The sequence below is a fragment of the Mobula hypostoma genome, chromosome 3 (assembly GCF_963921235.1).
Source record: "Mobula hypostoma chromosome 3, sMobHyp1.1, whole genome shotgun sequence".
Lineage (NCBI taxonomy): Eukaryota > Metazoa > Chordata > Chondrichthyes > Myliobatiformes > Myliobatidae > Mobula > Mobula hypostoma.
This window is the reverse complement of record NC_086099.1, coordinates 116,424,845-116,445,490: the sequence shown is the minus strand read 5'-3', so window position 1 is coordinate 116,445,490 and position 20,646 is coordinate 116,424,845. Positions and strand designations below refer to the sequence as shown.

The 20,646-nt window shown below is 45.4% G+C and overlaps 2 non-coding genes across 2 annotated transcripts; one reads left to right on the top strand and one right to left on the bottom strand.

The window, feature by feature from the left end:
* The first annotated feature begins 17,567 nt into the window (after positions 1 to 17,567).
* On the top strand, positions 17,568 to 17,649 carry trnal-aag (transfer RNA leucine (anticodon AAG)). Its single transcript has one exon. It is a non-coding gene; the product is annotated as a tRNA-Leu (tRNA).
* Positions 17,650 to 18,317: 668 nt separating this feature from the next.
* Positions 18,318 to 18,391, bottom strand: trnat-agu (transfer RNA threonine (anticodon AGU)). Its single transcript has one exon. It is a non-coding gene; the product is annotated as a tRNA-Thr (tRNA).
* Positions 18,392 to 20,646: the final 2,255 nt, after the last annotated feature.

Here is a 20,646-nt window from a genome sequence, read left to right as displayed (position 1 = left end):
CTTGCGCTGGCCAGCATCTATCATAATGAGACTGTTACAAGGGGCCGCTGATGGTGGACCGAATTGCAAGACACAGACCATGTAGTACCGTACTAGGAACAGGACTAGGTTGGTCAAGAAAGCAAGGGAAGAAACGACGCTGGACATTGTCACAGGCAGTGGACGAGACTAGAATTCAGGGCCTGGGCTGGGACTTGTACTAGAAACACGGGACCCGAAGGGGGAAATAGTAACGCGGAGCCTGTACTAGGAACTCGGGAACACCGGGACCTGAGCTTGGACATAGACCCGGAATCTCGTCAATTCTCGGAAACTGAAACCGGGTCTAGGCTCGGACTCGAGGACAAGTAACATGGCTCGAGCAGTAAGTGATACTGCGAGTGACGCTCGGAGCCTTGGACATGGACTGTAGGAGGGAACTCCAGCACAGGACAAGGTACTACAGGGCAGGGCGTCGCTCTTGGTCTACTTTTGGCCCGAATGTTGGACCAGGCTTGGTTAGGCTCCTGGGTACGGAGCAGGGAGTCCTCCTTGATGCGCAGGGCCGGGACCCCTTCTAGGACGCAGGGCAGGGACCTTTCTAGGAAGCAAGGACAGTATGACAGCCGAGGCAACTGCCAAGGAAAACTGCTGGGGGACCCCTTGACTGGATCGGAACACGAAGCCTTGACTTTGATAGGACTGGAACACGGTGCCTGGAACTTGGAACATAGAAACACATAACGCTGAGCCAGGACTCCGCCTTGGGGACAGGGGTTCGGGCAGAGGCTTTACATAGAGTCAGGATCCCTCCTTCGGGAAAGTATGTAGGGCCGGGACTCTTCTTTTACACGGACACGAAACACGGGGACACAAAAAGACAGTTCCAAACTCAACGATAGATAGTTCCTTATCTTGGCGTGGCAAGGCTCTAGTCTCACTCCAGCGGTTGAACTAGACGGTGATACAGGTGTGGACGCAGGCGAGTTTGCAGGCAAGGTAGCAGGCGAAGGTAACAAACGAAGATTACATACAAAGTTTAGTGCATTGGTAACTGTTGAGATAAACTGCCAAAGTAACTACCAGGGATTTAGATGGGGAGGGGAAGGGAACAGTCCAGCCGGGAATCCATGGTTTGAGAGGTATTTATGTGTCAGTCCAAAATGAGAATCAGATGCCTCAATTAAGGCACCCAATGGAACAAGGGCAAACAGGAAAACCCGGAATAAGGAATCGACGGAAGGACCGTGAACAGCAATGCGGAGTTCACGGAGTGGACCATGACAGTAGACCCGACCTCCTCTATGGGAACCTCCTAGCGACCCAAAAGGCTTTCCAGACCAAGTAACCAAGTGCTTCTTCCACGCCCCAGGCTCTGAGCGTCCACTTCAAGTCGAAGACTCTGTGTTCCTGTGTTCCAAGACCAAGTCCAGGAACTGTGTTCCAGCGCTGTCCAAGTCTGACCTTCGTGTCCTCGCCCAGCCCAGGGGTGCCTCGCCTAGCCCAGGAGCACTTCGCCCAGCCCAAGAGCACCTCGCCCAGCCCAAGAGTACTTCGCCCAGCCCAGGAGCACCTCGCTCAGTCTGGAGCTAGAGATTCCTTGTCATGTGCTGGAGATTCCTCCTCCTGTGCTGGATCGTCCCCATCGGAATCCTCGGCCGTCATCCAGGCCCTACATCCTAGAAAGCATCCCACCCTCCATCCTAGAATGGGTCCCGGCCCTGTGCTCCAAGGAGGAGTCCTGGCTCCGTACTAAGAGCCTAAACAAGCCGGGTGCAACAGCCGAGTCAAACCTAGCCCAATGGCCACGTCCTGCCCTGGAGTACCTCGTCCTGCCGTGGAGTTTCTCGCCCAGCCCGGTGCTGGAGATTTCTCGTCTTGTGTTGGGGTACCTCGTCCTGTGCTGGGATACCTCGTCCTGTGCTGGAGTACCTCACCCTGACCTGTAGCCACTCTTGTCCTTTCCAAGATCCTAGTCCCGAGTCCTTGCCTATATCTCAGTCCCGAGTTCCCGGATTTCGAGTCCTAACCAAGACCCAGGTTCCGGGTCGTTGTCCAGACTCTGGTTCGAAATACCGAGTTCTCAGTCCAGGCTCCTTGATCCTAGTTACAAGTCCGGGTCTGGTGATCCTAGCCCAATTCCTACGCCAGGCCCTGAATCATGGACTCGTTCAGTGCCTGTGTCAATGTCCAGGGTCGTTTCTTCCCTTGCTTTCTCGACAAACCTAGTTCTGTTCCTAGTACTTCAGTGTCTGTGTTTTAGATTTGGGTCCGCTCCCAATCCCCCCTTATGACAGAGACTGCGAGGATGAGATAAAACAAATTAGACCGTATTTTGAATCTTACCTCGATGCAGTTTGCATGCATAATATACCCTCCTAATCTCTCCACAGCTCACTCGGTTCCAAGACATTGCTCCAAGTCCGACACACAGTCGAAAGGTAGTGGAGGATCCACGAGCCGTGAATCCTCATAAGAAGTATGGAAGTGTGCAAGGACAAACAATGTTCTGTTTCCCAACATGAATGCTCCGTGACGCTGGATTTCCCTCTTCTTTTATTCCGATGCAAAGACGCAAGTGTTACCTTTTTAGATGAAACACTTTTTCATCAATGTTTTAAGTGGTTTTCATGCAATGCTACGGTGGTCGTTGCTCTATAAGCTAGAGAAGTAAAACTAATATTCTTGGTTCAAAAAATCCGAAGTTGAAGCTGGGGAAGGTCCAGTGAAGTGTCAGAGTTGAAGGCAGATAATCATTAGAGAGCATAGACATAAGAAATAGTTCAGCTAACCAGACTGGACAGATTTGGGAAAAAAGGTCTCTGTCCTATATATCTGTTCGGTTATTTTTCAACAGAAGAGATAAAGCTAAATGAAGAAGAACTTCTTCTGGAACATCTATTTCTTACCGGCTATTAAACCGCTGTCGTTTAGGACAGCAATGAAGGTCCTTCATCTCTATGTGTCCTTGTCTGTCTCCTCCAGTGTGTCCCAGGTGTGGTTCAGGGACAGTATTCTGCCTCTACTGTATGGCGCCAATGTCTCTGGTCTCTCATGTCTCCTCGACATTCCTGGATTCAATGAATTGCTCTCTTGATGACGGAGTTGACCTTTCTTCTCATCATGTGCTCAATCCATCTCCAGCGTTTCCTCATGATGATTGTGTTCATGCGCTTTTGATGACGTTGAAAGAACAAGGTGTGGTTGCAGATCTTTCCTGACCAGAAGATACGGAAGAACTCCCGAGTCTCGTGGTGTGGAATGACAACAGCTTGGCAAGGCGGCTCCCTGTCTTGTGCCAGCATTCTGACCCTTACCAGAATGTAATCAGAACACAGCTCCGGTACAACTTGACCTTGGTGTGGACACTGTACTTAGTTGATCTCCATATGTTGCTCATTAATCGGAAGACGTGTCTAACCTTGCTGAGTGTGCACTGGATGCCTTCCTTGGTCCCACAATCCTGCCAAATGATTCTGCTGAGTTAGGTCAATCTGCCGGTGCTGGGTAAGTCGCTGCCTTATGCCTCGAATTGAGGGTGTTGGCCTCAGTCTTTCTGTGACTTACTCTGAGCCAGCTTGCCCTCCAAAGGCACACATGCGCTGTCTTCACTTGCATCTGCTGCTGTGCATGTATTATCAATGCCAGATCATCCGCAAAGTCAATGTCTTCTAAAATAAAAAAAATGAGTCCACATAATGCCTCGCTGCTTAACGTTCGTTGTTTGCCTATTCAGCCAGTCAATCGTCAGCTTAAGAAATATCACCAACATCACACAGCCATGCCTCATTACAGCCTTGAACTGAAGGCTCAAATTGTGAAACTCCGGATAAAGAATTTTGTGGTGCATTAACACCCCAGATAATGTGCCACGCAATATGTTTTCAAGGTGGTTCAATGAATCGGAATTATTGGCTTCGCTTTTGTTATACAGAGAGTTCGAGATAAGTACATACTGCTGGTTTGGGAAGGTTGGACCTTGTCAGCTACTATGAGAATTGTTTTGCAGTTCGTTTAACAGAATGAATGGATAAAAATGTCTAAATTTGTTAATGACGCTCGGCTGCATGTTAATGTGTGCAGGAAAGATGGTGCACAGACACTTTCGAAGTATACAGACAGGTTAAGTGAAATGCGTTGCCCGGCAGATGGGTTGTAACTTGCACCATGTTGGGAAAGGCGTAGCGTTATTCAAATGGCCAGAGATTGAAGGGCACGAGATCTAGGGTCAGAGGTATAGGATTACATTTTCCGGTGATATTATTAAGTGTCAGAAAAAAAAACAAAATCTGAATTTGTGAATGGTTCGTACATGCATGGTAAAAACAGAGTTAAATGTGCAATGAGTTAAAACATCCGACGAATCTGATTCCGAATTACATCGACATTTTATCATTTTACCCCTCCTTTCTTCTATCCCTATTTCAATCTGCCTCCTCCCCCAGCTGCCTATCACCTCCCTCATGGTTCCGCCTCCTTCTACTACCCATTGTTTTCCTGCCTGTCACCTCCCTGCTTCCCCTCCCCCACCCCTTTGTCTTTCAAATTGCTGTTTCTTACAACTGAACCTACCAGTCTTCTCCTTCCAACCATCCCCCACCTTCTTTCTTCACTCCTGACGAAGGGTTCCGTCCCGAAACGTCGACTCATCGTTTCCACTGATACTGCCCGACCTGCTGAGTTCCGCCAGCGTCTTGTGAGTGTTGCTTTGATCCCAGCATCCGCAGATTATTTTGTGCTTTCGACAATTTAACAATTAGGACCTCCTGATTGATGATTATTCCTTCTACAGTTGTACAATCGCTACATCAGTTACCATCTAGTAGAAAATATAGTCAGGTGGAAGAAGACAGCATATATGAGGTTCAGGAAGCAAGGATCAGATGGGTCTGTTGAGGAATATAGGGAAGCAAAAAAGGAGCTTAAGAAGGGGCTGAGAAGAGCAAGAAGGGGGCGTGAGAAGACCTTGGCGTGTAGGGTAATGCATTCTTCAATTATGTGAAGAACAAAAGGATGATAGGAGTGAAGGTAGGACCGATTAGAGATAAAGGTGGGAAGATGTGCCTGGAGGCTGTGAAAGTGAGCGAGGTCCTCAATGAATACTTCTCTTCGGTATTCACCAATGAGAGGGAACTTGATGACGGTGAGGACAATATGAGTGAGGTTGATGTTCTGGAGCATGTTGATATTAAGGGAGAGGAGGTATTGGATTTGTTAAAATACATTAGGACGGATAGGTCCCCGGGGCCTGACGGAATATTCCCCAGGCTGCTCCATGAGGCAGGGAAGATATTGCTGATCCTATGGCTAGGATCTTTATATCCTTGTTGTCCACGGGAATGGTACCGGAGGATTGGAGGGAGACAAATGTTGTCCCCTTGTTCAAAAAGGTCGTCAGGATAGCCCCGTTAATTATAGACCAGTGAGCCTTACGTCTGTGGTAGGAAATCTGTTGGAAAAGATTCTTAGCGATAGGATCTCTGGACATTTAGAGAATCATGGTCTGATCAGGGACAGTCAGCATGGCTTTGTGACGGGCAGATCGTGTCTAAGAAGCCTGATGGAGTTCTTTGAGGAGCTGACCAGGCAAATAGATGAGGGTAGTGCAGTGGATGTGATCTATAAGGATTTCAGCAAGGCATTTGACAAGGTTCCACACGGTAGCCTTATTCAGAAAGTCAGAAGGCATGGGATCCAGGGAAGTTTGGCCAGGTAGATTCAGAATTGGCTTGCCAGCAGAAGGTCGTGGTGGAAAGGGTACATTCAGATTAGAGGATTAAGACTAATGGTGTCCCACAAGGATCTGTTCTGGGACCTCTACCTTTCGTGATTTTTATTAACGACCTGGATGTGGGGGTAGAAGGGTGGGTTGCAGAGAGACATTGATAGGATGCAGAAGTCGGCTGAGAAGTGGCAGATGGAGTTCAACCCGGAGAAGTGTGACGTGGTACACTTTGGAAGGACAAACTACAAGGCAGAGTACAAAGTAAATGGCAGGATAATTGGTAGTGTGGAGGAGCAGAGGGATCTGGGGGTACATGTCCACAGATCCCTGAAAGTTGTCTTACAGGTGGATAGGGTAGTTAAGAAAGCTTATTGGGTGTTAGCTTTCATACGTCGAGGGATACAGTTTAAGGGTCGCGATGTAATGATGCAGCTCTATAAAACTCTGGTTAGGCCACACTTGGAGTATTCTGTCCAGTTCTGGTCGCCTCACTATAGGAAGGATGTGGAAGCATTGGAAAGGGCATAGACGAGATTAACCAGTATGCTTCCTGCTTTAGAAACTATGCATTATGATCAGAGATTAAGGAACTAGGGCTTTACTCTTTGGAGAGAAGGAGGATGAGAGGAGACATGATAGAGGTGTACAAGATAATAAGATGAATAGATAGAGTGGATAGCCAGCGCCTCTTCCCCAGGGCACCACTGCTCAATACAAGAGGACATGGCTTTAAGGTAAGGGGTGGCAAATTCAAGGGAAATATTAAGGGAAGGTTTTTAACTCAGAGAGTGGTTGGTGTGTGGAATGCACTGCCTGTGTCAGTGGTGGAGGCAGATACACTAGTGAAGTTTAAGAGACTACTAGACAGGCATATGGAGGAATTTAAGTTGGGGGTTTATATGGGACGCAGGGTTTGAGGATCGGCACAATATTGTGGGCCGAAGGACCTCTACTGTGCTGTACTGTTCTATGTTCTACTATCTATAATGTTCTCTTTCTTTTATATGACTGAGAAGCTCGAGTCGAGTAAGCTTACGAATTCTCCCGCTCACTCCTGTGTAGGGTGACTTCTGTTTGGATTTTGTGTGACTATGGCACCGGCAGGCCATTTCATGCACTCTCCAATCTCTTTTAAACAACTTACCCCTGACATCCCATCTGCACCTGCTTCCATGCACCTTCAAACTCTTCCCTCTCGTGTTAGAATATTTCAGCCCTGGAAAAAGCCATGAGAGTATAATAATAATCATAGTCATAGTCATACTTTATTGATCCCGGTGTAAATTGGTTTTCGTTACAGTTTCACCATAAATAATTAAATAGTAATAAAACCATAAATAGTTAAATAGTAATAGGTAAATTATGCCAGGAAATAAGTCCGGGACCAGCCTATTTGCTCAGGGTGTCTGACCCTACAAGGGAGGAGTTGTAAAGTTTGATGGCCACAGGCAAGAATGACTTCCTATGACGCTCTGTGTTGCATCTCGGTGGAATGAATCTCTGGCTGAATGTACTCCTGTGCCTAGCCAGTACATTATGTCGTGGATGGGAGCCATTGTCCAATATGGCATGCAAATTAGACAGCATCGTTTTTTCAGACACCACCGTCAGAGAGTCCATTTCCATCCCCACAACATCACTGGCGTTACGAATGGGTTTGTTGATTCTGTTGGTGTCTGCTACCGTCAGTTTGCTGCCCCAGCACACAACAGCAAACATGATAGCACTGGCCACCACAGACTCGTAGAACATCCTCAGCATCGTCCGGCAGATGTTAAAGGTCCTCAGTCACCTCAGGAAATAGAGACAGCTCTGACCCTTCTTGTAGACAGCTTCAGTGTTCTTTGACCAGTCCAGTTTATTGTCAATTCGTATCCCCAGGTATCTGTAATCCTCCACCATGTCCACACTGGATCGAAACAGGGGTCGCCGCTACCCTAGCTCTCCTCAGGTCTACCACCAGCTCCTTAGTCTTTTTCACATTAGCTGCAGATAATTCTGCTCACACCATGTGACAAAGTTTCCTACCGTAGCCCTGTACTCAGCCTCATCTCCCTTGCTGATGCATCCAACTTTGGCAGATTCATCAGAAAACTTCTGAAGATGACAAGACTCTATGCAACATACATCAAAGTTGCTGGTGAACGCAGCAGGCCAAGCAGCATCTATAGGAAGAGGCGCAGTCGACGTTTCAGGCCGAGACCCTATGCAGATAGTTTAACTCCGAGGTGCAGATGTTGAAGAGAAAGGAAGACAGGACAGTCCCCTGTGGAGCCCCAGCGCTGCTGATCACTCTGTCGGACACACAGCGTTGCAAGCAGATATACTGTAGTCTGCCAGTCAGGTAATCAAGAATCCATGACGCCTTGCTCGGGTTGAGACGTTTCAGCTGTCTTCATAATACAATCAATGAAGAACCGCACCAACTTGCGCGTTCAACTGTGCGCAAGTGTTAGGAACAGCACATATGCAAAACGAAACAAACAATAGTAAAGAAATAAGCAATAAATATCCAGAATGTGAGATAAATACTCCTTGAAATTGTGTCCGAACGTTGTGGGAACATTTCAATGATGGATCAAGTGAAGTTGAGTGAAGTTAACCCCTGTCGTCAAGAGGATGATGGCAAGACCCCAATTCGATGATCGTTGTCCACCGTCGTCCGCGGAACTGATCGGGTAAAATACAGATGGGGTCAGCGTACTCGAGTATTCATCAGATTGTAAAGAATTATTAAGGAAAGGAAAACGATATCTTACAAGGTAGGTGGAAATTAGAAGTTCGACAGACAATTAGTTACGCTAGAACGTAACTGAGTGATAGAAATGAGTAGTCTTCTGCTAGCAGATGCGTGCAGATGCTTGCGTTCTCTATATTTCAGGAAACAGCTGTATTATTCAGCTCGGAATCTGTCGTCTCAGAAACACACACAAGTACGCGGTTTACCAGGTATATTTGACCCGTAAACCCCTGATTGAAAAAAAAAACAATCGGCTTACAAGGCAGCCGGAAAAAAGAGTGCTGACAAAAGTGCTGCGGAGCAATTACCTTTCAATCCTGCCTAATCATAAAGCAACTTCATAAAATCACTTACAGCTCACATTGAAGGTGCGATTGTATTTTGGTATGCCTTTAAATTTCGAATCCCACCACTGCTAACATGTGTATAGATATTTTGGTTGCAGTGTTCAAGTGAATTCCGGAATGTTTTGCAGTATAAGATGTAAGAATGATAAATCATCGTGGCGACGATCCAGTATTGCTGCCTGAGACATTCATAACACTGCGGAGCCGCAGAGCACTACAGATTGGGCGGGATGTGCAGTGGACACTTGGGGTTCGTGGCGTTTGTTTATCGAACATTGTGGGTGTAAATGAATTTAACAGCTGTCTCTAATCTCGCTCCTTTCTGTAACGACTTCTCTTCCGGTCATGCAATATGCAGCGAACTGGTCGGAATTCGTTTGGAATAAAATTTAAAGCGTGATGTGAGATGATTTCTCGTTAAGACCAGGGCAAGTTCATAAAGTAGGTCACGGCCGCAATTTGCAAACGATTTTCACAGTAAACCAACACTACACTGTAAAACTGCGATAGCAAGATAATCAAAAATATCACCTATTTGATCCGTCATCCTGTTTTTTTTTCCGGCAGACAACATCAATCCGGCAAAGTTTTCAAGCACTATGTTTAACATATGCACTGTATTTTTGTTCCATTGCTTTTTGTGACATTGTTCTTTATGATTGCAGGAGCAGTGTAATTTGCAACGCGCAGTTTATTCTGAGACATGCAAATCGCTCCATAAACTAAAGGCTCCGCGGGAGTTGAACCCAGGATCTCCTGTTTCCTAGACAGAGGCTTTGACCAGTTAAGCCGCGGAGCCCTTGCGATGCCCAGCATCTGTCATAACGAGTCTGCGTAAATGAGAAAAAAAAATCAGACGGCATTAGACGATATAGTTTGCATGTATCATATAGGTTCTTACTCTCTTCACAGCTCACTCGTTTTCAAGACATTGCTCCAAATACGACATTCAACTGAACGGTAGTGGAGGACCCACGATCCGTGAATCCTCACAAGAAGTGAGGAAATGTGCAGGGACTCTCAATGTTCAGTTTCCCAACATGAACTCTCCATGTCGCTGGCTTTCCCTCGCCTTTATTCCGAAGTAATGACGCAAGTGTTACCTTTTCAGATTAAACACGTTTTGAACAACGTTTTAGGTGGTTTTCATGCAATTCTGCGGTCGTCATGGCTCTCTAAGCTAGAATGGTAAAGCCAATACCCTTGGTTTAAAAATGAATCCCAAAGTTGACGCTGGGGAAGGGCCATTCAAGATTGAGTCTTAGAGGCACCTGAGCATTAGACGGTTAGACGTGAGAAATCGTCCCGCTAACAAGATTAGAGAGACTTGGGGTGGAGGGGGCGGGGGGAGCTACAACTATCTCTGCAACATATATTTGTTCAGCATTTTTCAACAGAAGAGATAAAGCCGAATGATTGGGCAGAAGAAGTTCTGGAACACCTTTTTCTTACCGCCCATTAAGCTGTTGGCGTTTAGGACAGCAATAAAGGTCCTTCTTCACTGTCTGTCCTTGTCCGTCTCCTCTATTGTGCCCCAGGTGAGGTTCAGGGACCGTATTCTGCCTCCGCTGCACAGCGCCAATTTCTCTTTGGTCTCCTACGTCTTCTCCGCTCTTCAGGGATCTAATGAATCGGAATTATTGCGTTTGTTTTCCTTATATAGAGAGAACCAAAATGAGTATGTGTTGACGGTTTTGGAAGATTGGACATTACCAGCTATGTTGACAATTGTTTTGAAGTTCATTAAGCAGAATGAAGGAATAAAAATGTCTAAATTCGCTGATAACTCTCGACTACATATTAATATGTGCAGAGAAAATGGCGCTCGGACACGTCAAGAGCAAATAGGAAAGTTAAGTGAAAATCGTTGCCCGGCAGATGGGTTGTAACTTGCACCATGTTGGGTATCACGTAGCGTTATTGAAAAGGCCAAAGATTGAAGGGCACGACATCTAGGGTCAGAGATATACGATTACCTTTTCCGGTGATATTAGTGAGTGTCAGAGAAGAACAAAATCAGATTTTGTGAATGCTGCGTACATGCATAGTAAAAGCCGAGTTATATACTGATAACTGTACAATGACTTAAAACGTCTGACTGATCTGACTCCGGAATCCACCGACATTCTGTTCAATTGGACCTCCTGATTATTGATAATTAGTTCTGGAGTTGTACAATCTCTCCATCAATTAGCATGTAAAATGTTGTCTTTCTTTCATATAACTGAGAAGCTCGAGAAAACATGCGGATTGCCCCTCTCATTTCTCTGCGGGGTGATTTCCGTCAGGTTCTACGGGAAGAGAACGCAAAAGGCAGAGATTTACACGAATTTCGGTAGATATCACTTCATTGGATTACAGAAGAATATGTGGTTTGCCTGAAACGAAACCGCTCTCAAGTAGATGCAGCAAGGTGTAACAAAGGCAAACTTCATAATGTTTGTTAGGCATAGTGTTGGAGTTTAGGGGTATGAAGTATTAAATCCAGTGGTGTGCCGTGGTGCCCCTATAATAGATGCATTACTCTCCACGATGCCGGTCCGCTCACTAATACAGCCTTTACGAGCAGTGGAAACAGTTCACAGGAAATTCACTAAATATTTCCCGGTATGACAACCTTCACCTGTCACTAACGTCATGAAATTAGTCGTTTTTTTGTGAGAGAGGGTGCTTTTAGCCAAATAAGTGGTAAACTTATCGAAACATGCACGTTCTAATGGGACAGTACAGGTTAGATGCTTCCGGTTTGATTGTTTTAATCGCCGGACTTACTGAATGAAATCAAATTTCAATATTTATAACTAATAGAAACAGGAGGATTTTCTCGCACTTAACTTTAATCTCTGCAGTTCTCGGTCCTGAGCGTTCTAGAGGTTGGATCTTTACAGAAATGTAACTACGAATCCTCCGATTTTTGGAAGTTCCCTGGCGGTTTCTCTCAGAAGAATCAATAGAATAAATGCTACTATTTAATGACGGTACATTGTGATATTCCGGAAAACTTGCTCGAAGAAGATGTGGCATCTCCACCTGCACCACTCGCTACCTGCTTGCCTGGACAGCGGCGGACCTGTTGAACACAATGTTACGGCTTATACTGAGGTAACTGCATTGCATGGCGTTGCATGCACCGTTCTCAGTATCACCCCCTCGGGCAGCACAAACTTTGTCCTGGTTCGTGCAGCTACCGACTGCGCGATTTTGCTCGTCGTCACATTAATCTTTGACCACTTTGTCGCAATAAGTTGCCAGAGGTCGATTAACACCGTCGCCTGTATTTTACTTTTCGCTGCTCAAATCAACCTTTTCTCCGAGCAAGTATTTTTTTTCACGGCCTGAAAACTGCGTGGTACTTTAATTTGTTTCGTTTTTTGTTGTATGCATACTCTGGATATTCAGAATAAATGTTGAAAAATCAGCTTATAAATGGGAATAATGGGATATATCACAATAAACAAAATCTGTCACAGTTGCTTATCTTGTATTTCACATCTGTCTTTATTCCCGGGATCCAGCAACAAAGGTTAAGAGCGCAGGAGCATTTCAGTTACTGTGCGGCCACAAACTCGCGCAGCTTAGAGGGAACAGTGCTGAGTACAAAGAATTGCACGGTGAAAATTGCGGTGATTTGTTTGCCGGCAAACTGCAGTCTGATCTGTATAAAGAACGTTCTGTTATATTTCACGTGGGATTTCCCAGAAACTCACCAAAAATATACTCTTCTGGTCTGCCTGCACTTATAGCATATTGCTTTATTTAAAAAGAGTGACCACTGTTGTTTTTGAAGAACGTTACAATTTAGTGACTGTCTTCCTCATGGGCGTTAAATCGGAACATAGAAACAGAACAGTGTAGCACAGGAACAGGCCACGATGTTGTGCCGAAGCGTCTACAGAGTAAATTAAAAAAGAAAAACAAAAATAATCCCTCCTGCCTGCACAATGTCCATATCCCTCCATCTTCCTCACATCCATGTGCCTATATAAATGTCTCACAAAGTCCACTAATACATTTGGCTCTACCGCATACAGGGCAGGGTATTCCAGGATTCCACGACTCTCTGAGTCAATAACCTTACCCTTTACATCGCCTTTGAACCTACCCGTTCACACCCACAATGTATGCCCTCTGGAATTTGACATCTGCACTGGAGGAAAATGATGCTCCCTGTCTCTAACCTGTCAATGCTTCTCATAATCTTATAAACATCTGTCAGACCTCCCCTCGCCTCCGCTGCTCCAAGGGAAAAGTTCAAGCTTGTCCAGCTTCTCATGAAAGCGCGTTCGTTCTAAACGAGGCGGAACCCTGATAAACCTCCAAAACCTCAACATCCTTCCTACAGTGAGATGATCAGAATTGCATACAATACTCCAGATGTGTCTTTACCAGCGTTTTATAAATTTGCAACATATTCTCTTGACTTTTGAACTCAATGTCTCGATAATTAAAAGTAAGCATTTTCCATAAGTCTTCTTCAGCTCTCCATCAACCTATGCGTGAATCTTCACGGTACGGTAATCTTGGACCCCAAGATCACTCTCTGCTCAGCAACACTGTTAACGGCATGCCCGTAATAGGATACTGTCTGCTTGTATTTGTTCCACCAAGTTGCAATATCTCACAGTTATCTGGATTAAAGTCCGTCTGCCATTTCTCTGCCCATATCTGCAGCTAATCGATGTGTTCATTGCCATTCTTCAACACGAACCGCAGCTCTCAAGTCTTGGTATCATGCACAAACTTTCTTACCCAGCTTCTACATTTCTATCCGGGTCATTTATAAACATGACAAACAGCACAAATTCTACTGAAGGCCGATAACTCCCCTCAGCTACTGCCCTCTGTCATCTATGTGCAAGCCACTTCTGAATCCAAACAGCCAATTCACTCTGGATCCCATGCATTCTAATCTTTGGGATTAACCTCCCATGAGGCACTTTGTAAAAGACTAAATTCCATGTAGACAACAGCTACTGCGCCAGTTTCATCAATCTCTCTCTTTACCTTCTTATTAAACTCAAGCAAGTTGGAGAAACACGACATGCCTGCACAAATCTATGCTTGCACTCGCCATTTAAGCCATGGGTTTCAAAGTAGTAATATATCCTAACCCACGCAATTCTCTTCATCATTAAAAATAAACAATTCTGTTCTAGGCCTTGGTGGTATGCAGGGCTTCCATCACGTTGCTATTCACTTCTTCTCGAATTTCTCTGCATCCAACTATGGAATTCCCTGGTGGAGACTCAGGAACACCGTCACTGCTTACCGATATGGAAGGAAGACCCTAGTAGAGACTCAGGAACACACTCACCCCATACCGCTATGGAAGGAAGTCCCTTGCACCACTCCCGGTCAGGCCTCTACACTTTGCGCTGTTTGACCTGGGTGACATGACCAAGAGCGAAGGCACAAGATCCTGGCTCCACCCACATAGCTCTTTGGGTCATTGAGACACGTAAGTCTCCGAACCCTACCAAGGGGATGTATAGTTCTTGGAGGACTAGAGAATATTTCTCCTCAGTAGAGAAGGACACTTACCAGAATCCTGCCTTAGCCGCCTCTCTCTGTTTCTGAAGGCTCTTGAGCACTCTCGGCTCCCAACTTGCAATATAGCCGTGGCCAAAATCACACTCTGCTCAAATCGCACAATATAATTGACAAGTGCTTACCCCCCGCACAAACAATCTTGAGTTCTGCAAAATGGCCTGACATCTCTGTCTATTTCTTTTTCAATCTGACGCTTACTCAAGGCAAGCAACATCCCCCGTGATATCAAGCTCCGGAAGGCTGTTTGCCCCGGCACGACTGGTTTATGGAAAGATTTGAGAATGTCATTCGATTCAGAGGCTTAACTGGGATTTCGTTGGAAAACGGGAAATACTGCAACTCAAGAGACGGTGCACCATTAGCAATGACTAATTGATTCTTTATCACATTTTATTTTAGTCCCTGCGAATTTGCAACAAATCTCGAATCTGTCGCCAAAGTGCAGGAAGCTGTTTCAGGCAACAGCTGGCACTGTATTCCTGCGGTAAACTGCTCACGGAATCTTCCCTGGAACGGTACTAGTGCTGGAGAAGATCAGGATCTTTGCGCCCTCTATTCGAGGGAAAAGCGGCGCGAATCTTTCTGAACAAAGTGAAAAATGTGCTGCGTTATCTGAAATTGGTGTGGGTACGTGGCCAAGTGGTTAAGGCATTAACCACTGGAAGCTGGTGGAAGCCCAGATGGAAGCCCTGAAGGTCGTGAGTTCGAGCCCCCACCGAGGCAACGTGTTGTTTGATTGAGCACTTAATCTCTGCGACGACAGTGGTGCCAAGCTGTATGGGTCCTAATGCCCTTCCTTTGGACAACATTGGTGTCGTGGAGAGGGGAGACTTGCAGCATGAGCAACTGCTGGTCTTCCATACAACCTTGCCCAGGCCTGCGCCCTGCAGAGTGAAGACTTTCCAAGCGCAGATCCATGATCTCGTAAGACTAACGGTTACCTTTTTGCGCTATCTGAAATTGTTGCCGTCCAACTGTTTGTGAAATGCAATTAAGGAATTTGTGCCATAGCATGAGGATACATTGGACTAGTTTTCTTTTAATTTTGTCGGTTTAAGAACGAGAGAGAGAGCGGAGAAAATGTGTGAGTTTAAAAAATGCATTTTTTAAGCAACAGGTTTATCTTTTTGCACTAAAGAGTGTTCCTTTGAGCTCTATGGCGCTCTGGTTAGCATGTTAGCCTTCAGCTCCTGAGTGATCAAGGTAATGGTTAAAGAGCTGTGATTTCAAGTCCCACGAGAGGCAATATTTTTTCCTCATCGGTTACAGTGATAAAGCTGCTCAGATTTGTGTGTCACGTGGCATCACGTGACAGTGTAGAAACTAGCAATCCAGGACATGGTTTGATAAATCGAGTCATATTTCAAAGTAACCCTACCATCAAAGTACACACCTGCCGCTATACATAGCCCAGAGATTGATGTATTTGCGGACATACTCGGTAAATCCATGAAAGAATAATAACCATACTACAATCACTGAAGGACAACGCCAACTTGCGCGTTCAACTGTGCACAAGTCCAACGATCTGCGCAAATGCAAAACGAAATAAAATAATAAACAAATAAGCAATAAACATCGGGAATATGAGATGAAGACTCCTTGAATTTGAGACCGTAGGTTGTGGGAACACTTCAATGACAGGACAAGTGCAGCTGAGTGAAGTTATCCCCTGTGGTTGAAATGATGGCAGCACCTCAATTATATGATCGTTTTCCGCCGTGGTCCGCAGAATTAATCAGGTAAAATACGAATGGGGTGAGTGTACTCGATTATTCATAAGACTGTATATGAACTATCAACTAAAGGAAGACGATATGTTAAAAGGTTGGTGGAATTAGGAGTTCGACAGATGAACTAGCACGTAACCGAGTGAAATAAATCAGTAGTCTTGACCCTGTAGATGCGTACAGGTGTTTCCGTTTTCTATTTTTCAGGAAACAACGGTACCTTACCACTCGGAATTTGTCGCACCAGAAACACGCAAGTACACAGTTCACTGGGTATCCATTCCACACTTCCGGTTGAGTCTTCGATTTGGAGCAATGTCTTGAAAACGAGTGAGCTGTGGAGAGAGTAGGAGCCTACATTATGCATGCAAACTATGTCGGGGTATGTCTGATACGGTCTAATTTGTTTTATCTCATCCTCACAGTCTCATTATGACAGATGCTGGCCATCGCAAGGGCTCCGTGGCTTAACTGGTCAAAGCGTCTGTCTAGTAAGCAGGAGATCCTGGGTTCAACTCGCAGTGGAGCTTTTAGTTTATGGGGCGAATTGCCATGTTTCAGAATAATCTGCTCATTGCGAATTACACTGCTCTTGTAATCACAGAGAACAATGTCACAAAAAGGAATGGAACAAAAACACAGCGTACATGTCAAACAATTGCTGCTGCAGAGCAATTACCTCTCAATACTGCTAGCAGGTGGCGTAGTGGCGTCAGCGCCGGAGTTCGGAGCGAAGGCTCCTGAGTTCGCACTCAGCTGGCTTCCTAGGCACGCTTTCTATCCGTACTGGTTTGTGCGTCGTGCTAGAAACTCGACCTCGTAAAAAAGAAATTGCCTGCTACAGAAATATCAACAGCAAAATGTTGACGCTTCCTCGCGAGTTTAGAAGGCAATTTCCTTCCTTCCACTGCATAATCATAACACAACTTCATAAAATCACGTTCAGCTAGTACTGAGGGTGCGATTGTACTTTGGAATGCCATTAAATTTATCAGAGAGGGTTAAGTGTAGATATCTGGAACCGTTTCAAACGTGTGCGTTCTAATTTACAGTGTTCGACTGCGGCCGCTGGGACTCCACAATCTGAATGAAATCCCTGGACTACTTGGTGCAGGCCTGTAAAGGTCACTGAACGTGACAACATGGGTAGATAAGCGTGATGTTACTCTTCGCATCCGGTGAACATGAAGGCCTTACGGCCACATATGCATACTGACAATATTCGTGATAATTAGCGTCCAAGCACTGACATCGGGAATATCGTTGTTTGTCTCCTGGCGGTGTAAAAATACAACATCATCGCACTGTTCTCTCGGATCTGCTGCAATGAAATATTGGAAGAGTTGGAAAATTGAAAATGCCTCAAATATCAGGCAAATATGTGGGAGAATGTTCAAAGCATACCTTCTGAACATATGGTATAACCGCTACTATAACGACTGCACGAATAATATATTCAACTAATCCACGTAATGGGATAATGAACAAAAATAAGTGGTAGTGTGGCCGAGCGGTCTAAGGCGCTGGATTAAGGCTCCAGTCTCTAAGGAGGCGTGCGTTCGAATCCCACCACTGCCATCAAGTATTTACATATTTTGGTTGCAGTATTAAAGTGAATTCGGAAATAGTTTGCAGTATAAAATATCAGTACTATAAATCATCATGGCGACGATCAAGTATTGCGGCCTGGGTGACGGATAACACTACGGAGCCGCAGAACACTCCAAATTGGCCGGGGAATGCAATGGACATGTGGGGTTCGTGGCCTCTTTTTATCGCACAATGTGGGTGTAAGAGTATTTGACAGCTGTTACGTATTCTCGCTCCTTTCTGTAACGACCTCTCTCCGGTTTCTTGAAATATGCAGCAAACTAGTCGGAATTCAATTGGAATGACATTTAAAACGTGATGTGAGATCGTTCTCCATTAAGACCAGGGCAAGTTCATAAAGTAGGTCACGGCATCGTTTTGGAAACGATTGTCACCATAAACCAACACTACATTGCAAAAACGTTATAAAAAGGTAAACAAGCTTTTTAGAAGTGTCACCTATTTAATACGTCGTCCTGTTTCTTGACCGGCACACAGCATCAGACCTGCAAGGTTTTCGAGAACTATGTTTAATACGTACACTGTATTTTTGTTCTATTTTATTTTGTGATATTGTTTTTTTTGTGATTATAGCAACAGTGTAATTTGTAATGTGCAGTTTATTCTGAAACATGGCAATTCACCCCATAAACTAAAGGCTCCGCAGGGAATTGAACCCAGGATCTCCTGTTTACTAGACAGACGCTTTGACCAGTTAAGCCACGGAGCCCTTGCGCTGGCCAGCATCTACCATAATAAGACTGTTACAAGGGGCCACTGTTGGACAGAAATGCAAGACACAGACACTGTAGTACAGTACTAGGAACAGGACTAGGTTGGTCAAGAAAGCAAGGGAAGAAATAACGCTGGACATTGGCACAGGCAGTGGACGAGACTAGGATTCAGGGCCTGGGCTGGGACTTGTAGCAGAAACACGGGACCCGAACGGGAAATTAGGAACGCCGATCCTGGACTGGAACTAGGCAGTCAGTATGTAGTTTTTAGTTTTCCAGCTAGAAGTTCGTCTGTGTCTCTGTTTCTGTTGCGTATTTCTTTTAATGACGCAGTTATATTTTTAAACGGAGTGTACGTTCTGTTGCAAGGTACAATAATGCTGGACTGGCCATTTTTGCTGGATTTCTTGATGTAACTTTTTCCAGTAGTATTGGAGAGTGAAGATTTTATCGAAGTACAGGATATGAAGGATGAAGAGAAGTCGGGAATGTTCGGCAGTTTAATAAAGGATCGACCTTACTGAGTCTTCGTTGAAGGAGTAGCGACCTGCATCGCCGAAAACTCTTGCGAAAAGGCAGGTAAATTCATGCAAGGTGATCTCTAGAAACTAAGTTCAGTGGTTTTAAGCCGTTTATTTACTTCATCGTGAATCCTTTGGACAGAACCAACAGGAAAGTCGCGTCTAAGAAGAAATCCTTCTCCAGAGAAGTCTCTCCCAATTGAATGTGTAACTCTGTTGTACTTTGGAATTTACATTTTTAAGAACTGTATTTGACTTTACCGCTTTACGAACTGTTTTCGCATTTATCGCTTTGAGACCCAGTGCCGAGCGCTTAACTTACGGTTAAGGTTTTCATTTGGTGGTTATTGTTTTTCCGTGTTTAATAAATGTTTGGTTGTTTTTACATAACCTGACTTGACTGATATTCATTGTTGCCGGTTACGTAACAGTTGTATAAAATTTAAGAATGTTAAATCATCGTGGCGACGATCCAGTATTGCTGCCTGGGTGATGGATAACACTGCAGAACCGCAGAACACCCCAAATTGGGCGCGGGATACAATGGACATGTGGGGTTTGTGGCCGCTTTTTATCTCATAAAGTGGGTGTAAGAGTATTTAACAGCTGTATGTATTCCCGCTCTTTTCTGTAACCACATCTCTCCGGTTTCTTGAAATATGCAGCGAACTAATCGGAATTCGATTGGAAGGACATTTGAAACGTGATGTGAGATCGTTTCCCTATAAGACCAGGGCATGTTCATAAAGTAGGTCACGGCATCGTTTTGAAAACGATTGTCACCATAAACCAACACTACATTGCAAACATTTTATAAAAAGGTAGACAAACTTCTTAGAAGTGTCACCTACCTGATCCGTTGTCCTGTTTCTTGTCCGGCACACAGCATCAGACCTGCAAAGTTTTCGAGAACTATGTTTAATATGTACACTGTATTTTTGTTCTATTCCATTTTGTGACATTGTTTTTTGTGATTACAAGAGAAACGACGCTGGACATTGACACAGGCAGTGGACGAGACTAGGATTCAGGGCCTGGGCTGGGACTTGTGCTCGAAACACAGGACCCGAAAGGGAAACTAGGAACACGGAGTCTGGACGAGGAACTCGGGAACTCCGGGACGCGAGACTGTACAAGGACCCAGAATCTGGGTCCTGACTCGGAAATTCAACCCAGGGCTAGTCTAGGACTCGAGGACAAGGAACATGGCTAGAGCAGTAAGTAGACCGGACACTCGGAGTCCTGGACGTGCACTGGAAGAGGGAACTCCAGCACAGGACGAGGTACTCCAGGGCAGGGTGTAGCTCTTGGACTAGGTTTGGCTCGGCTCGGACTCGGCTTGGTTAGGATCTTGGGTACGGAGCCAGGACAACTCCTTGTAGCGCAGGACCGGAATTCTTTCTAGGACGCAGGGCCGGGACACTTTCTTGGTCGCAGTGCCGGTGTGCTTTCTGGATGCAGTGCCTGGACCCTTTCTAGGACGCAAGGCCAGGATGACAGCCGATGGAACTGCGGACGTAAACTGCCGAGGGACTCCTGGACTGGACGAGGCACTCCTGGACTAGACGAGAACACGATTCTTGATTTCGACAGGACTGGAACACGGTGCCTGGAACTTGGAAGACAGGAACACATAACGCAGAGCCGGCACCCCTTCTTGGGGACAGGCCTTTGGGCCGAGGCTTTACACAGTGTCAGCACTCCTCCTTCGGAACAGGACCTAGGGCCGA